Source organism: Saimiri boliviensis, chromosome 5 (genome assembly GCF_048565385.1).
Source record: "Saimiri boliviensis isolate mSaiBol1 chromosome 5, mSaiBol1.pri, whole genome shotgun sequence".
Taxonomy (NCBI): domain Eukaryota; kingdom Metazoa; phylum Chordata; class Mammalia; order Primates; family Cebidae; genus Saimiri; species Saimiri boliviensis.
This window is the reverse complement of record NC_133453.1, coordinates 78,765,105-78,784,488: the sequence shown is the minus strand read 5'-3', so window position 1 is coordinate 78,784,488 and position 19,384 is coordinate 78,765,105. Positions and strand designations below refer to the sequence as shown.

General features: G+C 33.9%; 1 long non-coding RNA gene across 1 annotated transcript in view; it reads left to right on the top strand.

Annotated features, from left to right (window-relative positions):
* Nucleotides 1-3,316: 3,316 nt before the first annotated feature.
* The window catches only part of LOC141584463 (uncharacterized), a 188,064-nt gene continuing 171,996 nt past the window's right edge, over nt 3,317-19,384 (top strand). Inside the window, exon 1 of the long non-coding RNA XR_012517520.1 lies at nt 3,317-3,464. This is a non-coding gene — a long non-coding RNA (uncharacterized LOC141584463). The remainder of the gene's footprint in view (nt 3,465-19,384) is intronic.

Here is a 19,384-nt window from a genome sequence, read left to right as displayed (position 1 = left end):
ACAGTGTTTCAGGCTCATTGTTGCTTCACCTTCAGAATTACTAAGACACTGGAAATCCAGATTCTTGTATAAATTCTCTTGATTTTTTAGTATAAACACACTTAAAGATACATGTCTTAGTTTTAGGATCTAGCAGTTTTGGATCTCTTGAAGTTTCTTTTCTTTAGACTTTAGCCAAGTTTTTGTTGTTGTTTGTTTTAACCTCTACCTTGAATTATCTCAACAAATTTAGAAGATTTTATATAAGTCTCATTGTTGCCATGGGAGGGCTAAGAAATAAAGGACACATGATTGTCAAATACACCCAAAGAGTGTTTATCATTGATTCATTATTAGGTAAAACAAGAGAATCTATTAGTTTGGTGTGAAAGTAATTGCAGTTTTGCCTTTATTTTTAATGGCAAAAACCACAATAACTTTTGTACCACCTAATATTATTTTGATATCTATTAGGATTTCATAAAGTTAATTTTAAAAACCTCTCCCAAATGGTGCATGCTTATTTTATAAAATAAGCATGCACCAAAAAGTCATTCAGAAGTAACCAGATTGCCACCCAGCCTTATTTTTCTTAACGATTTTAATTCCCTGGACTTGTTAAATTAAGTTTAGCCTAAAGCTGCCTCCTGACATATTTTAAGATCAGCCTAAATATTTCTTTGTACATAGTGAACTATAACCCAACTAGATGTGTAAATAAACTGTAATCTACTCTCTAAAACTTAGTAATCTACCAATTACTAAGTTTTAGCTAATTAACTGTAAAAACCACGTTCAAATATGGCAGACACCAAGCTGTAATGAATCCAGCTGTTTCTGTACTTTGCTTCTATTTTCTGTACACTGCTTTCCTTTTTCTCTCCATAAACCTTCTTCAGCCATGTGGCAGCACTGGAGTCACTCTGTATCTGTTCTGGCTCAGGGGTCTGCTAGATTCATAAATTATACTCTGATCAATTAAACTCTTAAATTTATCAAAAGCTTTTCTTTTACAAAGTCAATATGTTGACTTATTTCTGGAAAAGTCTTGTAGACATCAGATTTCTTTTTAAATTCACATACAGATGAATAAAGATAGATCATTGCAACCTATTCTTGTATAGGATATAAATATCTACAACTACACAAGCTAATTTTGCTTTACCTGATACTGGGTGATTAGGGTGAATAAAATTGCTAATATTTCAGAAAACATTTCAAAGAGAGCTCATGAATTTAGAAAAATAGTTCTCTGCGATATGAATGAATTCACTTTTTAAATATTTTATTTCATTTTATTTTAAGTTCTGGGATACATGTGCAAGATGTGCAGGTTTGTTACGTAGGTAAACGTGTGCCATGGTGGTTTGCTGTGCCTATCAACCCATCACCTCGGTAATAAGCCCAGCATGCATTAGCTATTTAACCTTATGCTCTCCATCCTCTCACCCCCTGAGAGACAGGCCCCAGTGTGTGTTCTTCCCCTCCATGTGTCCATGTGTTTTCATTGTTTAGCTCCTACTTATAAATGAGAAAATGCAGTGTATTTCTGTCCCTGTGTTAGTTTGCTGAGGTTAATGCCTTCCAGCTCAATCCATGTCCCTGCGAAGAACATGATCTCCTTTCTTTTTATGACTGTATAATATTCCATGATGTATATATCCTACGTTTTCTTTATCCAGTCTATCATTGATGGGCAGTTGGGTTGATTCCATGTCTTTGCAATTGTGAATCGTGCGGCAATGAACATATTTGTGCATGTATCTTTACAACAGAATGACTTATGTTCCTTTGGGTATGTACCCAGTAATGGGATTTGCTGGGTCAAATGTATTTCTGGTTCTAGGTCTTTTAGAAATCAATCTCATTGTGGTTTTGATTTGCATTTCTCTAATGATCAGATGTTGAGCTTTTTAAATAAGTTTGTTGGCTGCATAAATGTCTTCTTTTGAGAAGTATCTGTTTCTGTCCTTTGCCCACTTTTTAAATAAGTTGTTGTTTTTTCTTGTAAATTTGTTTAAGTTCCTTGTAGATTCTGGATATTAGACCTTTGTCAGATAGATAGATTGCAAAAATTTTTGCCCAATCTGTAGGTTGGCTGTTCACACTGATGATAGTTTCTTTGCTGCGAAGCAGCTCTTTAGTTTAATGAGATCTCATTTGTCAATTTTTGCTTTTGTTGCAATTGCTTTTGATATTTTTATTATAAAATCCTTGCCCATGCTTGTGTCCTGAATGGTATTGCCTAGGTTTCCTTTTAGGGTTTTTATAGTTTGGGGTTTTACATTTAAGTTTTTAATCCATCTTGAGTTAATTTTTGTATAAAATCTAAGGAAGGGGTTCAATTTTAATTTTCTGCATATTTCTAGCCAGTATTCCCAGCACTATTTATTAAATAGGAAATACTTTTCCCATTGCTTGTTTTCGTCAGGGTTGTCAAAGATCAGATGGTTACAGATGTGTGGTCTTATTTCTGAGATCTCTATTCTGTTCTATTGGTCTATGTGTCTGTTTTTGTACCAGTATCATGATGTTTTGGTTACTGTAGCCTTGAAGTATAGTTTGAAGTTGGGTAGTGTGATAACTCCAGCTCTGTTCTTTTTGCTTAGAATTTTCTTGGCTATATGGGTTCTTCTTTTGGTTCCATATGAATTTTAACATAGTTTTTTCTAATTCTGTAAATAATGTCAATGGTAGTTAATGGGAATAGCATTGAATCCATGAACTATTTTGGCCTTATCACCATTTTCATGATATTGATTCTTCCTATCCAGGAGCACAGAATATTTTTCCATTTATAAGTGTTCTCTCTAATTTCCTTGAGCAGTGATTTGTAGTTCTCCTTGAAGAGGTCCTTCACTTCCTTTGCTAGCTGTATTTCTGGCTATTTTATTCTCTTTGGAGCAATTATGAATGGGAGTTAATTCATGATTTGGGTGTCTGCATATCTGTTGTTGGTGTATAGGAATGCTTGTGATTTTTGTACATTGATTGTATATCCTGAGACTTTGCTAAATTTGCTTATCAGCTTAAGGTGCTTTTGGACTGAGACGATGGGGTTTTCTAGATACAGGATCACATCATCTGCAAACAGAGACAGTTTGACTTCCTCTATTTCTATTTGAATGTCCTTTATTTCTTTCTCTTGCCTGATTGCCCTGGCCAGAGATTCCAGGGAGTAGGGAGAGAGGGCATCCTTGTCTTATGCCAGTTTTCAATGGATCCATTATTAAGAAAATTTCTAAGACCTAAAATCTGAAAAGGAGATATAAGAATAAGAAATAGAACTTTTCATTTTACACTAGGCAAGTTATTTTAAGATTTGGAGTATGTGAAAGTCATCTATATTTATTCTAGAACATCAACCCCTGTGTGACAAGTAGTTGGGAAGCCGGAGAATGCTACCTGCTGAAGCAGAAATGAATGAATCTGTCAGAATCCTCCGTTTCATGGAACCCATTGTATTAGAATGTGCTGTCCACCAGGTAAAGATTAATTTGATAAGCTCCTCTTTCTAATACCAAAATACCCTTTGGAGTAAGAAAATATTCCTTGGTCTGTCTATCTGAGAAAAAGAAATGCTTCTACCTTATGATAAATTCCTATATTGCACAGTGCTTTTATAAAATCAGCCAATATCCGATCTCTGAAGACTTTGCCCAGTAACTTTCTAAGTCTATTCCCTTGAATACGTAGATTTGCCTGACTCAGTCAAAAATGTCATCAATCAGAATTTTGCAGTAAATAATAGTGTAGAGATTGTTCCCTGAGCTGCAGTGAATGATTGTCTTATCACATGGTGTTCAGAATTATTAGATGAGTAGGAAAGAGTCACTGCAGAATGAATTCTGCCTACAGTTGCAGGCAGGTGAGTCCTGCTTACAACTGGCAGGAAGCATATTGTGGGGACATGGCTAAAATAAAATGAAGTTCACACTAATTTTATTCAATAAGTGTGGGTGAGTACAAAGACAACAAACACCTGGTCCTCGCCTTTGAAAAGGCTCAACATTTCCCCCATCAAAGGAGCCAGGGTTCGTAAAAGATAATATTCTCTCTAAATTTTTTTGACTTTGAAGTTAACTTGACATGATTTTTCCCATAATTTGTAAAAATTTTATTAACATGTTTATATATCACTTTTGAAATGCCTTTGAATAAGTTAGGTCTGTAAAGTTCTGGTTGTAATAGTGTTCATCTCTGTCCCTAAATAATGTCTTGCCCAGTTGGCAAACTTCTATAATCAATTTAACTCAATATCTTTGTCACTTTCCTTGATTTTATTTCTCTTCCTCTATCCAGGATGATGAATTCTTCCCCATGCTCTGTGCCTGTAATAATGGGAGTAACAATAATAGTGCTTTCCATGAGCCAGGAGTATTACCTCCTTTATTTTCACAAAATTATATGAGATGGGTACTATTGGAATGTAAATGGGGCACAAGAGGTTATACATGTTGCTCATGGACACACAGTGAGTGGTAGAGCTGTGATATAAACCCAGGAGACTGCACAATTAACTACTATGCAGTTTCTCTTCTTAGCACTCATACATACCCATCATATAATATGTCAGTGTTTGAGAGTCACTGTAAGAGTGCTACCTCATTGGGGGGCCAGGGCACGACACAGCCACAGAAAAATTGTTGTTTGGGCCAAAGTATAGATTTGTCTTTTGCTGTTCTTGGTTATGTTTTAGCTCTTGAATTTTTTCCACAGTGGTACTTTATTAATACAAAATATTTTTTATGCAACCAGCATTCAAGGTTCATGTTGAATCAAACAGTGTATCATTGAGAATTGATTGCTATTCTTCCAAATAGTGCCATTGCTAGCAAGACCACTCTTGGAGCTTGAGTCACTATGTAGAATTTCAACTATCTTGAGGCTGCTATGCTGGAGGTGTCTACAGGCTTTTCAGGCTACAGTTCCAGCTGAGCCTAGCTTTTCAGCAGCCCCAGCAGACAAGTGAGTGGAAGATCATTGGACCCTACAGACTCTTTCATCTACTGGTTGAACACCATCAAATGACTTGATTTAATGCTCTTTTGTCACCAAATTGAAATTCTTAATTTTTGGACAAAGTGCCCTTCATTTTCATTTTGCATTAGATCCCATTGATCATTTAGCCAATCTTGATTACGTCATTGGATTATACTCCATTTTATATATAAATATATCTGAAATTAATTGAGGTATCTCTTGTTCATTACTCTCATCTCACTTTGATTATAAGTGTCTTAAAGATAAACCACACAGACTTTCTTGGTCTCCCACAACAACTCATTAGTACTGAGCATGGGAACCCAGTCAATATATTTTGAGAGACTTGACATAGAAGAAAAAAAATGGCATACTTAGTGTGTATAACCCTTAACAGAGTGCATGCAAAGGAGCTTGAGAATAGCCAGTAAGTATATCCATCTGCTTTTCTCCATGACATACTTTCTACTTGTGTTTCCTGGTGGCCCTTTGGTGTCAGGTATGGCAGAGTAATTGTAGGCAAAAGCTATGGATACATCTCAATGTACAAAAACAGTATTTGCCTTTAGACCCAATTGACATACTGTATGATCAAGCTAGTTAATTTGTAATAGCTCTCCATAAAGTGATTTTAAAAGACTAGGTATAGCAGTATTGCAATGTGAATTAGCAAGAATTATTAATCCAAAAGGCACTGAAGTGATTCTGTTGTTAATTATCTTAACAACAACAACAAAACTTTTAAAGTATTTCTTATGAGAAAGATGATCAGTAATGTGAATAGAACTGTTGTCAGAAGTGCTAATAGAAAGAAGTGAGAAAAACATGAACTGAATGTACAGAACTAGAGGAAGAGGGTGGAAAAGAAGGGAAATTATATTCTTATATAAGTGAAAGAACAATCCAGATTTCAATATTCCTTTGAAGTAAGTTTAACCTAAAACGCTGATCTAAATGGTACCTGTCTCTTTTAACTACTTGGCAACATATATAGACAGTAAGTGGGTTTCTTGCTTTAGAGATCAGTTTTTGACACAGTATAAAATATTTTCTGGTAGGTAAGGTTGTAAGAATTTTGGAGGTCATTGGATACTATTTCCTGGTATACTACAAACATTTGTGAATGAATTGGGCTTGCATAACTTGCAGAGAACCAAGACATGTTACTAAAGAACTCATTATCTAAAAGAGTTGATCATGGGCCAAAAGAATTCATTCTGTGCTTCAGTTATTCCTTCACCACATATTCAAAAGCCTGCTCTGTATCTGGAAATAATCTAGGTACGGAGAGAAGCGCTGAAACAGAAATACGGTTCTATGCCTTTCACACACTTCAGATGATGAAGGTAATTTTCTCTGTGTAATTTTCATATTCACAGACATTTTGTAGAGGACAGTTAAACACAACCAGCAATGATAATTGAGTAACATCTGTTGTTCATGTTTTTACTTATTCACAAGTCACTGTTTACCAAATTTATTCAATGGCCCTCCCATGCTGGATCAGACAAAAATCTCTCTTTGTCCTAGCTAAAGGAATGATCCACTCCAGGATTTTTAAAACAATATACCATTTTACTCCAGAGATCACAAATTAGGTCTTAATGGCAGAAGAAGCACTTTATGTGACTATTTGAACAGTGCCACCTGTTGAAACTTGTAATGTTACTGCTTGAGACTCTTCAGAATTCAAGATTTAAACTTTCCTCTAGTCATGTGAGAGCTGATGTGAGCACTGCCAAAGAGATACCAATGAGATCCTCTGCCCTCAAAACTCAGATATTTTGAGCCCAGCTTTGGGGAGGAACAGCTCCTGACACCAGCAGCTTCCCAACACTGGCAACTGAGGCATGTTATGTCAACAAGTGTGCCTGATTTCACTTTGCCATGTACATTGGAACCCACACCACAGCAAGATGACCATTTGATGTGTTTGGTTACTTGGCAGTAATGGCAGCATCCTTGTAGTGTGTTTGGATGGAAAACAGCTGTCATATTTGAAGGCACTTGTAGATAAGGCCATTTTAGGTATGTGTAGTGACTGCTCTTGTTCATTCCTTGTTGGTTACCTAGATCAAAAGTTGAAATCTTTTTTGGGGGGAGTTTTTTTGCCCCCCCCCAAATTATACATATAAGAGATTTTCTGAGTGGGACAAGTTCAAGAGGAAAAAAGGCATGTTACTTCCTGATATTCAGGGAAATCCAATAATTTGGCCCTAGAAAAGTGGTATTCACTATAAGTCTACAGTAATCCTGATGGAGATTGCCTTGGAATTTTGATTATTCTAGCATAGGGAGGGCCACGGACTGTGGTTTGTTCCTTTATTTAATCTATCCATCCTGCTTCCACTAGGTGCCTCAGAAAAATGTAGATACCACTAATTTTAAGGGAAATTACTTATATGCTTTAAGTTTATAGTTGACAATTTCATGGGAAATATAGAGGAGATAATAGAAAATGATAGAGCCAATCACAGTGATAAAAATGGAGAGGGTAAAAAGATATTTAATTTATCTTAAATAAAGGAGAAAATGAATAGGAAAAACAGATGCCATTAATTCTTCTTTCAGGTCCCTTATGGTAATAGAAAAAAGAAGGAGAGGAAACCCAAAACATAATGTTGTCTGTTTGCCCACCTACCTTCCTTCCTTCCTTCCTGTTCGTGATTCACTTTGTCAAGTCCCAAAGACTCCTTTGCCTTCAAATTCAGACAAGAGCAAGTTTTCATCCATGATTTTCATGTTTTTGAGCATTTTTAAATGATAGCTCAGTTATGAGTCATTGCCAAGCGTTTTGGCCATTGTTCCAAAAGCACATAACATGTTTTCTACCTGTCGATGTAAGTTATTGCCTGCATGTAGAACTCAAGAATGATTTGGCTTACTGCCCATGCAAATGACTTCTCATCATTCAGGTTTCAATTTAATGCCAGCATGTGTACTATAAGATATATGTTCAATCCTACAAATGAGTTGCATATGCATTTCAATTTCAGAAAACCTGGGTTGAATTTTAAAAGAAACCATTTGGGATCTATTGTTTTAAAGGTGCTTCTGAGCTAAGTAAATTCTAAATTACACTGTAGAATCAAAAATAATGCTGGACTTTGGGTACTATGCTATATTTTTAAAAAGGAAGAAAACACGCAAATGATATCTTTAGTTTTTGAACTTGCTTTTCCAGAGAACTAAAAAGATATATTGTGAGTTTTCTTTTTTTCAGTTACCCTTTGTTTTCTTCTCTTCCAATTTGCCTTCTCTCATCTTCTGCCTAGTATTCTAGTAAGCCAAAGCAACTTTAAAAGTATCCTGAATAGAAAACTTATTCAGAAAGGATTTGTGGTATAGGCAGAATCTACTCCAAGCACAAACCAGAAAGATACTTTTAAAACTTCATTGCTTAGCATAAAGATTCTGTTGCTGGATAAAGATCTATATGAAATATATTACAATGTACTCCAAATTTAACAAAAATACTGCCAAATAAAACATTTTTTAAGTGTGACAAGAGGCATTAATTTCTGTACATCCTTCTAATAAAAAGATCAAGAAACATAATTTTTTAAAAAGGGAGAAATATAATTCCTCCATTTAAAAGCATCAAAATATAAGATAAATTGGGAAAAGGAGTGGTCTGAAGTGACTAGAAACAAGAATTATTGCCTATTGCTTTGCATTAGCAAAATTTGAGTGATATGGTTTAGATGTTGGTCCCCTCCAAATATCATGTTGAAATGTAACCTCCAGTATTGGAGGCGGGCCTAGTGGGAGGGGTTTGGTTCATAGGGGAGGACCCTTCATGAATGGCTTGGTGCTGTCTTCATGGGAATGTGTTCCTATTCTGTGAGTTCACATGAGATCTGGTTGTTTAAGAGTAGAGCCTGGCACCTCCTCCCTCTCTCTCTTTCTCCCTCTCTTGCCATGTGACACACTAGCTCCCCCTTTACCTTCTGCCATGACTGAAAGCTTCCTGAAGCCCTCACCATAAGTAGGTATCAGCACTGTGCTTTACATACAGTCTGTAGAACCATGAGCCAAATAAACCTCTTTTATTTTTAAATTTCTCAGTCTCAGGTATTTCTTTATAGCAATGCAAACTAACACATAGAGTACAGCAATCTACTGAACAAAAGTACAGTAGTGACCAGAAATAAGTCATTATACTTCATTAGAATTCATGCATCTTCTGTAAAAGCCATCCTCTACTTCTGCTATGTAATCACAGGGGTAATAAATATTACATGTCATGCCTATTAAGGCCAAGACTATTTTAATGGCTTCTCTTTCTCTCAGTTGTAGAACAGAACCAGTGAATCAAAATAGTGTTTATAAGTCATTTTCAATGTATGAAACTAGAGAACAAAAGAAAATATTAGCATAATGTAAAAAAATTCTTCATTTTAAATTATATTTTTCTTTTAGTAGAATGCTAGTATAACGTTTGATTGATGATGTAGAACACAGTGAATTGTCATTGAATACTGGGTTGCAATTTTTTTCTACTTACCATGATTCTTTTTGGTTACTAAGAATTAGTTGTTCTACATTATACTTTAGAATATTTTACGGGCAAAGAAAGAGGCATTGGGGACAAGACAATTGTAATGGTTTAATTGTAACAGTTGTCAGTTATAATCAGAGTTCATTCCTCTGGCACTTAGAACTTAGGTAATTCTTTTATACTTTATTATATATTGTCATTTGTTTTTATTTGTTTATGTCTACTTTATGGCCCAAGCTAGATAAGTTTATTAAAGAAAATCATTTTCATCATTACTTTTTAACAATATATTAGACTTTGATACATGATGAAGGCATAATTTTGGCTTTAACTTTCCATGTTTACACCAAGTTTTTGAGTCAAGTCATGTGCCAGTGATATCAATAATCCCTCCCTTTACTAGCAATCATATGTCCATAGAATTGTAGAATTCAATTGAATTCACAGAATTGAAACTTACAGCCCATGTAATCAACCTTTTTATTTCACAGGCAAAAAAACAAAAACAAAACAAAACAAAAAAAAACAAAAAAACCCCCAAAGACTAAAAGACATTAAACATTTGGCCCAAAGTCAAAGGAAGGATTCATAGCTTTCAAACATTGGAAAAGAGTTCATCTTATATTTGAGTAAACTCTGGCCCAGACACCTGGTGTTTCTTGGCAGCTTGCCTTAACAAGGATCATAACTGATGAATGGACATTTATGGTTTATTCAAATTAAGATAATTCTCTCTTATCAGTTGGCATAAGGCAAATTAATCCCTAAGCATAATTTTTAGAAACCAAATGCTTTGGTGCAAATAGGAAAGCAAGATCAGTAGCCTAAGTAAAGATGCCAAGTTTTCTAACAAAGTCTCTCTGTAAGGGTTTAGCAAACTACCTAAGGATCATTTAATTACTTTATTCACTCATGCATGCACATATGTGAACACAGCAATACATCTGGCAGCCTCCTTTCTAAAGAGTTTAAAAGAGTCATCAAATTCTCTAAAAAATAGCTGTCAGAATTTTTCAGGTTAGAGGAATTTGATTGAAATGGCATTGAATGTGTTGTAGAAATAATTACTTTTCCTTATTTGACATAAATGTTGCTGAGTTAATTGATGTATGAATTAGTAAAAAGGACTTTTGGATAAGGGCCTCCTGAGCAAAAAAAAAGTGTTAGAACAAGATTAAGAGCAGAAAAGTTTACTTACAAAGGATGTTGGTTTCTTTTTCTAAGCAGTAACAATCTAAAAATCTTCTTGACATTCCATGGGTAAGGGTAGAAACAAAAATTTGAGCTTGGAATTTTTTACTTAATAGATTATCCAAGGGAAGGCAAAGAGATAGGAAATTAGTAATAGAAAACAAGCTAAAAATTAATGGCACTTTTATGAAATAATGTTATCCATTTTTATTTCTGCAATATATGGAGAGAATATGCTCTACCATTTTTGAAACTTCAAAGCTATATCTTGATGTGAACTGAGGTAAAATTGTCAAATCAGTTTATTTTGGACTTTCTATTTTCAAAATCAAAACTTGATATCAACATAAACTAATACCCTCTCAACACTGTGCCCATCAGATAATTTATTTTGACTCCTTTCTGTAAAAAAAAAAAGAGAATTCTTGAAAATGGATGTCTTTTTTGGTAAAAATGTCAGAAAAACTGAGAACTGCATTTTCCTTTTTTTAATAAAGTAAAAATATCCTTTCCTCCTACCCTTATTCTTTTTTATTGAACTATGATTTGCATATAATAAAAAGCAGAGTTTTTAGGCATATAATTCAATGATGTTTGAAATAATTACAGCAGTGTAATCTACAACCCATAAAGTTCTGTTTCACACTGCTTTCTGGTTTACTCCCTTTTCCAAGGAACAACTATGGTTGTGATCATAAATTTGTTTTGCCTATTTAGAACTTAAATTGGATTATGTAATACTTTTTATGTCTGGCTTTTGCTCAATATAATGCTCTTGAGATTCATCCATGCTATTACTGGTTTTAGAAACTTATTACTTTGCATTTCTAAGTGGTATTCCATTGAGTGAATATATCACAATTTGCTTATTCAGTCTGATTTTGATGGTCATTTGTGTTGCTTGCAGTTTGTGGCAATTATTGGTAAGAACCTATTACAAATATTTTTGTAGATGACTTTTCCCAAACACATTTCTATTTCTCTTAGAGCTATGATTATCCTTAAAATAAACTGCCAAACTCTTTCCTACCAAAAATGATGAGAGTTTCAGTTGTTCTACTTGCTCGCCAACATCTGCTATTATCAGACTTCCCAATTTTTGCTTATTCTAGTGTATGTAAACTGATATCTCCTGAGTTTACCTGTATTTATCTGATAAACATTTTTGTATATTTATTGGCCATTTGGAATCTTTTGTTGCTCTGTGACTTACCACGTGGTTTATTTTGGTGATAATTCCATGTACCCTTGAGAAGAACTATGTTCTTCAGTGACTTGTTATAGCATTCTATAAATATCAGTTGGGGCAGGTTTGTTGATAGTATTTCAAAACTTTTTTTTATTGTACTTTAAGTTCTGGGGTACCTGTGCAGAACAGGCAGGTTTGTTACACATATACACGTAGTATGGTGGTTGGTTGCATCCATCACCCTGTCATCTTCATTAGGTATTTCTACTAATGCTATTCCTCCCCAAACTCCCACCCTCCAACAATTTCCACTGTATGATGTTCCCCTCCCTATATCCATGTTCTCTCATGTGTTCAGCTCCCGCTTAGGAGTGAGAACATGTGGTAATTGGTTTTCTGTTCCTCTGTCAGTTTGCTGAAAATGATGGTTTCAAGCTTCATCCATGTCCCTGCAAAGGACATGAACTCATTCTTTTTTATGGCTGTATAGTATTCCGTGGTGTATATGTGCCACCTTTTCTTTATCCAGTCTATCATTGATGGGCATTTGGGTTGGTTCAAAGTCTTTGCTATTGTGAACAGTGCTGCAATAAACATATGTGTGCATGTGTCTTTATAATAGAACGATTTATAATTCTTTTGGTATATACCCAGTAATAGGATTGCTGGGTCAAATGGTATTTCTAGTTCTAGATCCTTGAAGAATTGCCACACTATCTTCCACAATCTAATTTACACTGCCACCAACCCTGTAAAAGTGTTTCAATTTCCCCACATCCTCCCCAGCTTCTGTTGTCTCCTGACTTTTTAATGATCACCATTCTAACTGGCATTAGATGCTATCTCAATGTGGTTTTAATTTGCATTTCTCTAATGACCAGTGATGATGAGCTTTTCTTGTTTGTTGGCTGCATAAATGTCTCCTTTTGTGAAGTGTCTGTTCATATCCTTTGCCCATGTTTTGAAGGGGTTGTTTTTCTCCTGTAAATTTGTTTAAGTTCTTTGTAGATTCTGGGTATTAGCCCTTTGTCAGATAGGTTGACTGCAAAAATGTTCTCCCATTGTGTAGGTTGCCTGTTCACTCTAAAGATAGTTTCTTTTGCTATGCAGAAGTTCTTTAGCTTAATTAGATCTCATTCATCTATTTTGGCTTTTGTTGCCATTGCTTTTGGTATTTTAGTCACAAAGTCTGTCCATGCCTATGTCCTGAATGGTATTGCCTAGGTTTTCTTCTAGGGTTTTTATGGGTTTAGGTTTTACATTTAAATCTTTGAGTGAATTTTTGTATAAGGTATAAGGAAGGAATTCAGTTTCAGCTCTCTGCATATGGCCAGCCAGTTTTCCCAACACCATTTATTAAATAGGAAATCCTTTCCCCATTGCTTGTTTTTGTCAGGTTTGTCAAAGATCAGATGGTTGTAGGTGTGTGGCATTATTTCTGAGATCTCTGTTCTGTTCCATTGGTCTATATATCTGTTTCAGTACCAGTACCAAGTTGTTTTAGTTACCGTAGCCTTGTAATATAGTTTGGAGTCAGGTAATGCGGGCTCTTTTTTGGTTCCATATGAAATTTAAGGTTTTTTTTTACAACTCTGTGAAGAAAGTTAATGGTAGCTTGATGGGGATACCATTGAATCTATAAATTACTTTGGGCAGTATGGCCAATTTCACAATATTGCTTCTTCCTAACCATGAGCATGGAATGTTTTTCCATCTGTGTCCTCTCTTATTTTCTGGAGCAGTGATTTCTGGTTCTCCTTGAAGAAGTTCTTCAGATCCCTAAGTTTTATTCCTACATATTTTATTCTCTTTGTAACAATTGTGAATGGGAGTTCATTCATGATTTGGCTCTCTCTTATTGGTGTATAGGAATGCTTGCGATTTTTGCACATTGATTTTGTATCCTGAGATTTTGCTGAAGTTGCTTATCAGCTTAAGGAGATTTTGGGCTGAGACAGTGAGGTCTTCTAAATATACAATCATGTCGTCTGCAAATAGAGACAATTTGACTTCCCCTTTACCTATTTGAATAAGCTTTTTTTTTTTTTTTTCTTGCCTGATTGCCCTGGCCAGAACTTCCAATACCATGTTGAAAAGGAGTGGTGAGAGAGGGCACCCTTGTCTTGTGCTGGTTTTCAAAGGGAATGCTTCCAGCTTTTGCCCATTCAGTATGATATTGGCTGTGGGTTTATCATAAATAGGTGTTATTATTTTGAGATACATTCCTTTAATACTTAGTTTATTGAGAGTGTTTAGCATGAAGGGTTGTTAAATTTTGTCAAAGGCCTTCTCAAGGTTATCTAGATTTTCTCCCATTTTGTTTTGATGAGTTTTATAGTGTTGCATTTTACATTTAGATTGACAATCATTTTGAGCTAATTTTTGTAAAGGGTATAAAATCTCATATGGACTCAATTGTTTGCATGTGGATGTCCAGTTGTCCAAGAACCATTTGTTGAAAAGACTGTCTCTGTTTCATTCTATTGCCTTTGCTTCTTTGTCAAATATGAGTTTACAACACTTGTGTGAGTCCATTCTGCATTCCCTATTCAGTTCCTCTCATCTTTTTGTTTATTCTTTTACCAATACCACATTGCCTTGATTATTATGGCTATATAGTATATCTTTAAGTTTGATAGTGTCTAACTTTTTCTTCTCTTACAATATCATATTGGTTATTCTGGGTCATTGTTTATTTAAACTTTAGATTTAGTGTGCCAATATTCTTAAAAGAACTTTCTAAGATTTTGACTGAAACTGCATTGAATCTATTGGTCAAGTTGAGAATAACTGATGTCTTGACAATATTGAGTCTTCCTATCTCTGAACACAGATTAATTCTTCATTTATTTAGTTTTTTTTTTGACATGTTTTATGAGGGTTTTTTTTTTTTAAGGTTTCCTCATATGGATTTTATGCATAATTTGCTAGATATATATAGCCAAGTATTTAGGTATTTGCTAGATATATATACCTAAGTACTATACACCTAAGTATTTCATTTTGGGGGCTCCTCATATAATTTTTACTGTGTTTTTATTTTCAAATTCCACTTGTTCATTGTTAGTATAGAGAAAAATGGTTGACTTTTTAATATTAACCTTGTTTCTTGCAAACTTGCTAACGTGGCTTAATAGTTCCAGAAGTTCTTTTGTCAACTCTCTTATATTTTCTCCATAAACAATTATGTAATCTGAGAACAAAGACAGTTTTATTTATTCCTTCCCAAACCATACACCTTTTATTTCCTTTCTCATCTTACTGCATATCTTAATTCACTTTCTGCTGCTATAACAGAATATCTGAGACTGGGTAATTATTTTAAAAAATAAGTTTATTTAGCTTGTGATTCTGGTGGCTAGGAAGTTTATGATGGGGTAAACTTCCTAGCCACCAGAATAAAATGTAAACAATGACCCAGAATAACCAATATGCCCAATGGATGAAATAATTCCATTCCTTTTTATGTATAAATAGTGTTTTGTTGTGTATGTATCTTGCATTTTCTTTTTCCATTCACCTGTTGGTGGACACTTAGGTCGATTCCTTTGGCTACTGTGAACAGTGCTGCAATAAATATGAGAGTCCATTTCTTTGGATATATACCCAGTAGTGAGATTGCTACATCATATGGCAGTTTTAGCTTGCTTTTTTTTTTTTTTTTTGAGAAACATACATACTGTTTTCTAAAATTGCTATACTAATTAACATACCCACTAACATTGTATATGAGTTCCCCTTTCTTTGTATTCTTGTTAGATTTTTTTATTTTTAAAATAATAACTGTCCTAACTGTAGTGATAATAACTCACTGTAGTTTTGATTTGCATTTCCCTGATGATTAGTGACATTGAGCATTTTTTCATAAACCCATTGACCATTTGTATGTCTTTTAAGAGACATCTATTCAGCTGATTTGCCCTTTTTAAAGCCAGATTATTTGTTTTTACTATAGAGTTTGAGTTCCTTGTATATTATAGATATTAATCCTTTATCAGATGAATAGTTTGCAAATATTTTCTCTCATTCTGCAGGTTTTCTTCCTTCTGTTGATTGTTCCACTTGCTGTGCCGAAGCTTTTTAGTTTGATATTATTCTGTTTGTCTATTTTTGCTTTTGACTTTCTGCTTTTCAGTTTGAATGCCCTTTATTTCTTTCTCTTCCCTAATTGCTCTGGCTTACACTTCCAGAGTGAGTAAGAGTGGTGAAAGTGGGATCCTTGTATTGAAGAAAACCTATTCAGTACAATATTAGCTACAGGTTTGTCATATACTGCCATTGTTGCCTTGAGGTACAGTCCATCTGTGCCTAATTTGTTGAGAGTTTTTATCATGAAGGGATGTTGAATTCAAAAAATGCTTTTTCTCTGTCTATTGAGATGATGATATGGTTTTTGATCTTTATTCTGTTGACGTGATACATCACATTTATTGATTTGCATGTGTTGAATAATCCTTTCATTCTTAGGATAAATTCCATTTGATAATGGAAAATAATCTTTTTAATGTGCTGCTGGATTTGGTTTTTCAGGTTTGTTTTTTTTTAGGGTTTTTATTTCATCTAATTTTATCAGGGATATTGGTCTATAGTAATTATTTTTTGTTTTACCTTTGGTTTTGATATAAGTGTAATTCTTGCCTCATGCAATAAGTTTGGAAGAATTTCCTCCTTTTCAATTTTCTGGAAGAGTTAGAAAAACTGGTACCAATTCTTTAAATATCTGGTAGAATTTAACAGTGAAATCATTAGGTTCTGAGCATTTTCTTTTTGGTGGGAGATATTTTACTGCCGATTCAATCTTATTACTCATAATTGGTATGTTCATTTTTTCTATTTCTTCTTGGTTCAATCTTCGTAGTATTTATATGTCCAGGAATTTATACATTTCCTCTGTGCTTTCCTAATTGTTAGTATATTGTTGTTCATAGTAGTCTTGGATGATTCTTTATATTTTTGTGATATCAGTGGTAAAGCCTCCTTTTCAATTTCTGATTTTATTTATTTGGGTCTTTTCTCATTTTTTATTGGTTAATGTAGCTAATAGTTTGTTATATATACATATATATGTATATATATATGTATATATATATATATTTTTAAAACAACTGTTATGTTGATCTTTTTATGTTTTAGTCTCAATTTTGTTTATTTGTACTCCAGTCTTTATTATATCTTTTCTTCTTCTAATTTGGAGTTTTGTTTGTTCTCACTTTTCTAGTTCCTTGAGATATATTGTTAAGTTATTTAATTAAAATATTTCTACTTTTGATATAGATGTTTATTGCTATAAATTTCCCTCTGAATACTGCTTTTGTTGTGTTTTACAGGTTTTGACATGTTGTGCTTCTGTTTTCATTTTTTATTTTCTCTTTAACTACTTACTGACTCATTGGTCATTCAGTAGAATGCTGTTTAATTTGTATGTATTCATAGAGTTTTAAGAGTTCCACTTGCTACTGTTATTCAGTTTTATTCCACTGTGGTCAGAAAAGGTAAATGATATAATTTTGTGTTTAAAATTTTGTTGAGAACTTGTTTGGTGGCCTAACATGATATATTCTGGAGGATGTACCATGTGCTGATAAAAAGAATGTGTATTCTGCAGATGTTGAATTAAAGGTTCTATAAATCTCTGTTAGGTCCATTTTGTCTAAAGTGCAGTTTTGATCAAATGTTTCTTTGTTGTTTTTCTGTATAGATGATTTTTCCCATGCCGAGAATGAGCCATTGAAGTCCCCAACTATTATTGCATTGGAATCTCTCTCTCCCCTTGTATCTAATAATATTTGCTTTATATATTTAGATGTTCCAGTGTTGGATTCATATGTATTTATTATACCTCCTTGCTGAATTTTTCCCTTTATCATTATATAATGACCTTCTTTGTATCATTTTACAATTTTTTACATAAAGTCTGTTTTATCTAAGTATAGTTTACTCCTTCTCACTTTTGTTTTTTATTTGAATGGAATATTTTTCCAGCCCTTCACATTCATTCTGTGTTTAACATGCGAAGTGAGTTTCTTGTAGGCAGAATATAGTTGGATCTTGTTTCTTTATCCATTGTACCAGTTGATATCTTTTAATTGGGAAATTTAATCTGTTTATAGTCAACATTATTATTCATAGGTGGGGGCTTATTCCTGTCATTTTGTTCATTGTTTTCTAGTTGTTTTATGTACCTTTTGTTCCTTTCTTCTTCTCTTATTGTTTATCATAGAGGTTTGATAGTTTTCTGTAATGATAAGTTTTTTCTTTTTCCTTTCCTTGTCAGTATTCCTTCTCATATCAGTATTCCTTTCCTTAACAGTGTCTTAAACTTTTGCAGGTTTTCATCATGGTGATTATTGCCCTTTTACTTCCAGTTGTAGGACTTTCTTAAGCATTTCTTTTAAGACCAGTCTAGTGGTGATAAAGTCTCGCAGATTTTTCTCATCTGGGAAAGTCTATTTCTCCTTCATATCTGAAGGTTAACTTTGCTGGGTGTAGTATTCTTGACTGACAGTTTCTTTCAGCACTATGAATACATCATCTCATTTTCTCCTGGTTTGTAAGTTTTCTGCTGTTAGTATAATGGGGATTCCCTTGTATGTGACTTGACCCGTTTTTCTTGCTGTTTTTAGAATTTTCTTTTTTACTTTGACTTTTGACAAGTTGAATATGACATGTCTCAGAAAGGCCCTCTTTGGGTTAAATATATTTAGGAAATTTTGAGTTTTCTGAATCTAAATGTCTATATTTCCCCAAGACTTGGAGAGATTCAACTATTGTTTTATTAAGTGGGTTTTCTGTGCCTTTCTTCTCATCTCCTGAAGAAGAGAAGAGATGAGAAAAGGCACAGAAAGTATTGTAATGTAAATATTCATTTGCTTATTAGTGTCTCATAAATTATCTAGGTTTTCTTCACTCTTTTTATTTTGATTTTTTTTTTTCAGATGAACTGTTTTTAAGTTTAGAGATTCTTCTGGTTTTTCTAATCTGATGTTGAAGCTCTCTACTATATTTTTTATTTCATTCATTGAATTCTTTGGCTGCAAGATTTTGTTCTTTTTTCTTTTTTACACTATCTCTTTTTTAAATTTTTCTTTTATATCATTAACTGCTTTCCTGATTTTGTTTAATTATTTATCTGTAATATCTTGTATCTCACTAAGGTTCCTTAGGATCATTATTTTGAATTCCTTTCCTGGCAATTTATAAACTTCTTTTTCTCTGGTGTCTGTTATTGGAAACTTACTGTATTCCTTTTGTGGTGTCACATTTTCTTTATTTTTCATATTTTTGCATCCTTGCATTGATATCTATGCATCTGCTGGAACAATTGCTTCTTCCAAACTTTCTAGATTATCTTTAATAGAGAAAAACTTTCAACTGTAGGTGGGTGTTAGTGTGGCAGTTGGAAGTGATGTGTTGATTCTGGTTCTAAATAGATGCAGTGGTATAGTCTCCATGCAGCTTCTTTAGCTGCAGTCAATGCCAGTAATAACTATGAATACCTCAGTGACCTAGGATGTAGAAGTTAGTGGCAGTGGCATTGGTAG